Here is a 9,363-nt window from a genome sequence, read left to right on the forward strand (position 1 = left end):
GCAGCCCCTCGCCCCACCGTGCCTCTCCGCCGCCTCCTGCCGCCCACCGGGCACCCCCGCCTCGCCGCCGTCGCTCACCTGAAGGCGGGTCCCTCCCCCGGGCCGGCGTGGGGCGCCGCCCACCGCCCCTTTTTTGAAAGCTTCTGGAGCAAGGGTGGGGCCATGCCACCCCCCCACGCGGCGGCGCTCCCGCCTCGCCCCTCGCAGCGTCTCAGCCGCGGCTTAGCGGCGGCGCCGCGCAGCATCCCGGACTGCCGCGGAGCGCCCAGCATTGCGCGGAGGCGAGAGCGGGGAGGCGAGGGGAGCGCCGGCCCGCTCAGCCGCGCCGCTCCTGCAGCCGCCCGTCAACCTGACCGATGGCGAGCGTGCCCGCCCGCGGCGCTGACAGCGGGCGGTGCGCCTCCGGACGGGGCTCTGCGGGCCAGGCTTGGGCCGCTCTTCGGGCTGTGGCTCGGTTGGGCTGGGCTAGCTGGGCTCGGCAGCGCTCCCCGCGCGCCACCAGCCGGCAGACGAGGGACGGACCCGCCGTGGCGCCGCGCCCCTCGGGCGCTCCCCATTGGCTGCGCGGCACCCCCGCCCCGCCCCCAGCACGTGGTAGGGCGCGGAAGCGGCCCTTAAAGGAACACGGGCCCGCCGCCGGCCCCGCGGCGTGGGGAGGGCGGGCGCGGGGCGTGCCCGAGTTACAGCTGTTTTACACACCCACGGTGGGAAGCATGCCCATGTACATAGAGCTGTGGGACCACAGAACGGCTTGGGTTGAAAGGCATCTTAAAGATCATCTAGTCCCAACCCCGCCGCCATCGACAGGGACACCTCCCACTAGAGCAGGTTGCTCAAGGCCTTATCCAACCTGGCCTAGAACGCTGCCAGGGTTGGGGCATCCACAGCCTCCCTGAACTGTTCCAGCGTCTCACCACCATCACAATAAAAAATTTCTTCCTAAAGTGTAACCTAAATTTCCCCTCTTTCAATTTGTACCCATTACTCCTTGTCCTGTCACTACAGTTCCTGAAAAAGAGTCCATTTCCAACTTCCCTGTAGGCCCTTTTCAAACACTGGAAGGTTGCTATGAAGTCTCCAAACATCCATCTCCAGACTGAACAGCCCCAACTTTCTCAGCCTGTCTTGGTAGAGGAGGTGCTCCAGTCCTCTCATCAACTTTGTGGCCCTTCTCTGGACTTGCTCCAACAGTCCCATGTCCTTCTCATGCTGGGGACACCATAGCTGGTGGGGTCTCACAAGAGCAGAGCAGAGGAACAGAATCACCTCCTTTGACCTGCTGGCCACACTGCTTTTCATGCAGCCCAGGACATGGTTGGTTTTCTGGGCTGTGAGCTCACGCTGCTGACTCATGTTGAGTTTTTCATCCACATCCGCACACTGATAGTGTATATTTTACAATACACTTCTCTCTCTATAGATCTGTGTTTGCATATGTACACATGAACGTATACATCCCCTGTATATGTACACACATGTAAAACAGGTAGTTGTGGTTTACAGCAATATGTTTGTGCACTGAAGCAAGGGTGAACAAAGCACTGCCTGCATCAGAGGGGGCTGTTCGCCTGTTTGGGCTGACAGCAGAATGCAGTGCCTCAGTGGCCTCCCATCCTCCTCATGCCAGACAAGCCCACAGCCCAAAAAATATCCATTCGGTTTTCGGAAGCTCACATCCCTCATTTTGCTCCATGCACCCATCTGTCACCAGTGCAGGAAAGTCTTCATCTGATTTTTTTCTAGTCCTTATGTCTGTAATTGAGAGATCCCTGGCATATAATTGTAGAAGTACTGGGATTCCCTCAGAGAACCTGAACTTTAGTCTTTGACCAGGCAAGTGAGAACATTAGAAGAAGGGCATCTGCTGGGATGGTGCTCATTTTCACTCATTTCTGTGAAATGGCTGATCTATTTCATTCACAAATAATTAGATAATGCTACAGTATTTGGGTGTCATTTGGAACTTTATGTTTGTTTGTTTGATTAATTTGGGGGAAAGGGTTGTGTGGTTTTGCCCAGCAGCAGCATGACTCCATGATGCACCCACTGAGAGAAAACGACTTCAAATGCTCCTTTTTAACCAAGTCACTGCACAATGTGGTGCAACAAAAACCAACCAACCAAGCCAAAAAAACCCCCAACCAACCAACCAAACAAAACACCCCACAACCAAACCAAACCAAACACAAAAAAAATCACCATGAACAAAAAAAACAACCAACCAAAAAAACTGCAAGAAAAGCAGAATCACAATAGCTTCCTGCTCTTTTCAGACAACTGGGAGATGAGACATGGAGAATGGTTTAAATACCATAGTTTTAATGGATCTTTACAATAGACTGCAAACTCAACATCCAGTAGTGACAGAAGAGGTGGTGGAGTCAGCCTTTCAGTGTCTGGAGAAGCTGATTTCTCTTAAAAATCAAGAGATTACATCTACTGGCCTGAGAATATGATCCCCTGTGCCCTCGATAACACCAGATTGAATCACATAATGCTCAACTGATCCTGTCTGGAGGTTCATTCTCAGAAGGGCTCTTAACCACTTCATCTGTGAGACTGAATACCCAATGTAAATCTTTCAGCTTGGATGTTATTACTTCCTTTGACTCTTTACTTCCACCATTATCACCAAATGTCCCCAGTCATCAGGGCCAACCCACTCAGAAAAGTAAGGGTATGGCAATGACACCACAAGGAAAGGGTCCTTGTGAATAGCAGAGTGTGGCTGGACAAGATGAAAGACATCACAGCTGACATAGTAATCATTGCAAATGAGATTCTAGGTATCCAGCTCCAGAAATAATCACTGGATTGCATTTCTCAAATGACAGTCCTGAGAATCTTAAAAGTTGCAAACACTGTGGCTGCCACTCTATGGTCCATCTGCATTAGCAAGGAGTGCTGACCAACAGTGGCAGAATCCTTGACTAAACCAGTTGTCTTAGAGAGCCCAATGTCCACACTGCAAACATTTTACAGGGTTTTATTTTGGACTGGTTGCAATCTAGTCCTGTGAGCACAATGAATGTCAGTGATTGGAGCACACTGAATGCGTTTCTGAAAACAGCTGGTATAGTTTCTTCTGAAAATGATGCACTTTGTATGCCCATATGCTACTCCAAAATGTGAAGCATGGCAAAGTCAGTGAGAACAACTGGGATAGTGACTTAAAAAATGGCAGCGTAAATGCTCTGCACACATTGGCTGATGCTCAGTGCAAAATTAATTCTCGATGTTTTCTCTTAATGTGTGTAACAGTCCCTGTGGTCTGAAATTGACAATATAACATTAGGATACTAGTCTTCTGAAGGTTATTTCTGAAAAAAAAAATGAAAAAATGGGGAAAACACAGCAAAATCAGCAAAGGTCTAAAAAATAACTTCACAGTCAGTATGCACTGTCCCACCAAAACCAGAGTTTGGCTATATAGAACACCTGGCAAAGCAAATGCAGTGATTTTGCACTAACCCAAGAGTACAAAATATGTGCAGATATAAAGAAAAAAGTGATACCACCTGCCAAGCAAAGACCATTTACAGCAATATGGTATGTCTCCAGGCCTCACTCTTCTAGGAAATACAGGAAATAAAAATGGCATATAAAAATCAAAAACTTATTGGTAATTTTCTGCCTAAGGGTCAGACTCTTTGTGTGCAGAAAAAGACAATTTAATTGTTCAAACTTCAGTCAGAAAATGAGCCAGATTCCCAATGCAGAAACAGATGAGGCTTTGTTAGGAAATTGCCAGTACATAAAAAGGATCATTCAAATCCTGGAATAGCTGAATGCTTGGAAAAGCATTTCTGTGTTTCACAGGGCAAAAATCTCTCTAAAGATTCTCTCCTGAGAATGTAGGAACTAGGTTTTACAGCCAGGATAGGCAGGGTTAAAAGCCAAGTCTCTTAAGTCACATTTTGCTTCTCTGTCACTTAGACCTGGATGAAATGATGAGTTCCTCTACAGCTACTTCTCTTCTACCCTGTTCAGTCCTGAATGCACAAGTCCAAAATGCTCCTAAACCTTTGTTGTCAGAACTAGGCTTTGGAGGTACCAGAAGAAGAAATCAGAGACCAATGCAGGTAAACTCCAAAGATTTAACAAAAAGTTTGTTAATCCAAGGTGTTTGTTAATGATTTACTGTTTAGTGTGGTGGTGCATGCTGTTTAAATTATGTGAACACAGATGAGTCTTGCTACACTCTGTAATGCATCAGCAACAGTTTGGATTCTGTAAAATAAATAAAATCCAGTTTCTAATGTCAATTCAAAAATGCCAAGTAAAATGTGGTATCAAGAAACGTCTAGAGTTATTCTCTCTCCATATTAGTGGAGTACAGTAAGTCTACAGTATTCTCCACAGAGAATTTTAAAACCTATTGTAAAATGTATCCCACTTCACAAGCAGAAACAGAAACTGACAGAAAAGGAAAGCTTGGGATTGCAGCCCCCTACAAACCAGCCTTACTCATCCTTCATTGAAGCGTTACATAATTTGCACTGTTGCTGCAGCAACTTTCCTCAGCCCCTGAACAGTACCACAAAGGTGCTGCTGTAACACAGATAAGCAGTTTAACTGTCTTTTTACATAGATATACAGTCAGTTGAAAACAAAAGACAGTTTGAAGGGAATATATTAATGTAATTGTTTCAAAGTTACTGGGAATTATTGATATATGTAATGAAACATGTAATTTTCAATAGTCTTTGGTGTTAAAAAAAAGAGAAAGGCCAGATAAAGAATGTCTTCTTTCAATCAACACAATATAAATATCAAGTAATATGGCAAGAATTGGATTGTGTGAAGGTAATAGGTATTTACAGTCCTCTGAAATCACTGCTGTACTTATGCAGCTTGCCAGATTTCCTAAAGCAAAAGTACTTCTTCCTCCAAAAGAGCTTAAAGGTGTACACACCTGTGAATGTTCAAATACTTGTTTAGAACCTGGTTTGGTTCCTTTTCTCAACAAAGTCATTAGCATTGATAGATTGCTTTTCTAAGTCTCCTGCCTAGGACTCCACCCAAAGTCTAGCTGGAAAACCTCAAGTCCCAAATTTTCAATGGTGAAATCTGCCATGGGCCTTACTAGTTGCTGGTTGCACTCTTGTCTTTAAATCCATGCACATGTAGTTCACCTTGGACTCCATCCTACCTACATTAGATGCAGACCAAAAATGCTTTCTACATAATAAAGAATGCAGTCATCGTAATTGGTATTTCAATACCTTTTGGTGGTAACTATGATAAACAGCATTATACATTTACATGAAATTGCAGTAATATCAGGACATACATTTGTATCAAAACTGGGGGCGGGAATTTAGCAACAAAACCAACATCCTGCATCAGCACTGTGGCAGCAATGAGCAGCTGTTAGCTAACACTTTGGGCGTCTTCTTGCAAGGCATGGCTTCTACTGTTATCAGAAATCACAGGCACTCTCTACCATCCCTCCTCACATCCTGAGGTCCTAATGCTACTCTGGATATTTGCCTCTAAAACATGTTCTAAGCAGAGCTAAAATATAGAGCCAAAAAGTCTGCTTATTCTTGCTTGGTTCTTAACCATTTCTTTAGGGATCAGCATATCTGAAAGTTAGTGACTTTCCTTTTGATTTCTGTCATATTATGTCAGCCTCTGTGTGGGTAATTTTCTTTTTAAAACATTCTGATAGAGGAACATATGGTTCTTTCATTGTTCAACATTGTGGTTTAATTCAGCTTACAGGAATCAGCACAGAGTCAATAACTGCTCAGTATGGGTTTAATCTGGGGCCTCTTTATTCAGTTTTATGCAGAAAAAGACTTGGTGAAGATGGGGAACAATAAACCTGACGATGAGAAAATAGATTTATTTTTCCTGTCTTGTGTGTCTCTCATGAAGGTAACATGCTTGACGTGCCAGGTCACATGGGAATAGCACATGATGCACCCTGTGTGTCACACGGTACCCTGTGTGTCACACAGCAACAGAGTGGCTGCTCTATTTCACAGAAAGCAGTGAAAGAATTCTTACCAAGAATGTAACCAAGAAATTGCACGTTGGAAGCTTCTTGATAGCTGTTCTGAAAAGCTGATGATGTATGTGTTTCAGTCGCTTGTCAGATGGATCCCATCAGTACTCCACTGCACCATATTCTGAAGCTGCAATTCAGTCCACTGAAAACCCCATAAACATATGATTTCTCCTGTACAAACCAAAATGGCTTGTAATATCCTTAGACAAGGCAGTGCTGAACTGAGCCAAAGCACTCACTTTCTGGTGGAATTAACATCTTTAAGTCTGTATTTTCTTCATGGTGTCGAATACAGATTTAAAGGTGAAAAAAAAGTGCAAGAAAATTAAACAAAAAGAAAAAATTCTAGCCTGAATGTGTATACATTTGCCCATCTAATACAATCTGCAACAACTATAAACAACTATAAATATTTTGCACTTTATTCTTTTGCAAATGCTATTTGCCTGGCTAGAATGATTATGAAATAAACTTGCTTACTGTATATTCCACCAGAGTAACAGTTTTAGAATGATATATGCATTTTTATGCATCTAACAACGATAGCTTCTTTAGTCAGGGAGGAAAGGAGAGGTGAAAACAAAGATTTGATAACAGGTTGATCTTTGAGTTTCATTAGGCTGGAATGTCATACTGCATCAAGTAGGAAGGACTTGGTGGAGGGGAGACCTGTATTTGAACCCATTTCCTTCAAGATTTTAGCACTCTCAGCACGTTTATCTGTTGATAATACTCATATTACTTTTGCTGGGTAGCCAAAGCTGTATGTGCAGAAAAATAAATATCTGAATTGAAAATTTAACAGACAATTCAGTTATAGTGTGTATTTTCAATGTACTGTTTTACAGATATTTACTATATAAACTACTGGACGTGACAAAAAATAAGAGATATTTTGGTGATAGGAAATATTCCTAAATTATAAGATCATAAAGCATTAGAGGATCACAGGGGTGATTTTAGTGCTTGAAAACACTTTTTAGAGGACCTTATAAAGTAAGTGACTTTGAAATAGATTATTTGTATATCAATTCAGTGTATAACTTAATATATAAATCTGAACATGAAATCACAGTAATTTCTTGACAGAAGTCACACTATGCTTGTTTGTTACAATCTGTCAATGACTATAAATTAATATGAAACTAATTATGCTACTGCAGTGTTTGGGAGATATTAATTCAGCTCACATATTTTCTAGAATCTCCTACTGACAGAGAGAAAACAGTTTAATTTCTCTCTTGTTCAGCTCACATCTCCAAATTAGCACAGAGACGGCCTCTTTCTTTGTACCTCTAAAGTACCTTGCACATAGGGACTTCTGAGTGACTAGTGTAAGAATCACTCATCTAGAATCTAGACTATTCCAACTTGGCCAGTGAAAAAAACTGCAGAGACTGCGTAAGTCTGCTCCTGGAAGAATGAATCACTGCTTCTTCCTGAGAGGAAGCTGCCAACAGCTCTTGCGGGGGACACACAACACCACACACTTTACTCTGATGTCTGCTAAAGAAATCTCTTCTAGACTGTACTCATTTGGCTAGCAACTGACTCACTGAGATCATAGAATATATTGGTTGGAATGGGCTTTTAAAGGTCTTCTAATCCAACCCCCCTGCAATAAGTAAGGACATCTTCAACTAGATCAGGTAGTGCAGACCCCAGTCCAACCTGGCCTGGGATGGTTCCAGGGATGAGGCATCTGCCACCTCTCTCGGCAATCTGTTCCAGTGTTTCACTATCCTCATTGTAATAACCTTCTTCATTTCATCTAACCTAAACTGACCTCCATCAGTTTAAAACCATTACCTCTTGTCCTATCAGAACAGGCCCTGCTAAAAAGTTTGTCCCTGTCTTTCTTATATGCCCTTTCCAAGTGCTCAAAGGCAGCAGTAAGTTCTCCCTCAAAGCCTTCTCTTCTCCAGGCTGAACAACCCCAGCTCTCTCAGCTATTCCTCAGAGAAGAAGTTGTGTAATCATCCCTCCATCCACCTAATCATCTTGGTGTCTCTCCTCGGGGCTTGCTCCAACAGGTCAATGTCCTTCCTGTGCTGGGGACCCCAGAGCTGGATGCAGTACTCCTGGTGAGATCTCATGATGGCAGAATCTCTCAACCTGCTGGCCATGCTGCTTTTAACATAGTCCAGGATATGGTTGGCTTTCTTGGCTGCAAGCGCACATTGCTGGTGTGAGATCCCTTCTCCTACAGCATCGCTCCTATGCTAAGCGTAATGATAAAAATATCTCAGCCAGTGACTGTGGCCAAAAACCTAGTAAATTACAGATGACTTAAAGCTTTGGTGGCCTTTGACATTGCGGAGCATGTGAAATCCCTGACACAGCTGCATGACCTGGCTCAGAGAGAGAAATGCCTTAGTGTGGTTTCACTGATTTCTCACTAAATGTTCCCAGATGGTAGCAGACGGCTTTTCCTTCTATTAAGGGTTCCCAGATGCAACATGCAACAAGCAACTGGTGCTGATCACCTCTCCTGTCCAACATCTGTAGCGAGGCTGTGGGAATGATCATGATGCAGTATATGGACTGAAGTTATTAATATCAATGCTACTTTATCTATTATTTCAATCTGGGAATAACACCTGCCCTCTGACACACCTAATATTGAGAACATACTACGAGAGAGATGAAAACCACCTTGACGAAGCTCAAGTCCAAACATATAAAGATGATATGAATTAGAAGAGAGAGCCTTTGGAGGATATAGTGAATCAAAGAATGAATGTAGAGGTTTCTGGGATGGATTGGAGGAGTCCAAGAAATAAAGAGGCTCATTTTGATGATCAGCATTCCCAGAAGGACTATAACGTTGTAGGAGTCAAACCCCAGCAGTCTTCTGCCCCTTCTACTTTTACCTCAGTATGTGCCTTTTCTCTATGATGCCAGTGAGCACAGGATGTGGCCATGTTGACTATTCACCTCTTTGGGAATCCTACACCTTGAGGAGCCCCAAGTGTGCTGATGGTATTCACACCCCTTGGCCAACACAAGTGTCTGAAAGAGATTGTTTGCTTTGGAGCAGCTATCATGATATTCCTACTTTGGGAAGAAATATATTTTGTTTTCAGACCTTAGAAAGACTGGAGTTACTCAGTGTTTCTAAACATTTATGTTGCAGTAGTCACTTTTGACAATTTGCCCATTCTTTCCATGAGTCACAGCTTTTCATAGACCCTGCAAAACATAAATCCAGGCAAAACCTAAACCTCCTCTCCTTACTCGCCTTTTCAGGCCTTCCGTATGTGTGTGTGTGTATGACCTCGAGAAAGACACGTTTTTCCTTTGCGGGCGCAGCTGCAGCCGTGTCCTGCAGCCCATCTGCAGGACCG

The sequence above is a fragment of the Manacus vitellinus genome, unplaced genomic scaffold, assembly GCF_001715985.3.
Source record: "Manacus vitellinus isolate BGI_N305 unplaced genomic scaffold, ASM171598v3 scaffold_0_pilon, whole genome shotgun sequence".
NCBI lineage: Eukaryota > Metazoa > Chordata > Aves > Passeriformes > Pipridae > Manacus > Manacus vitellinus.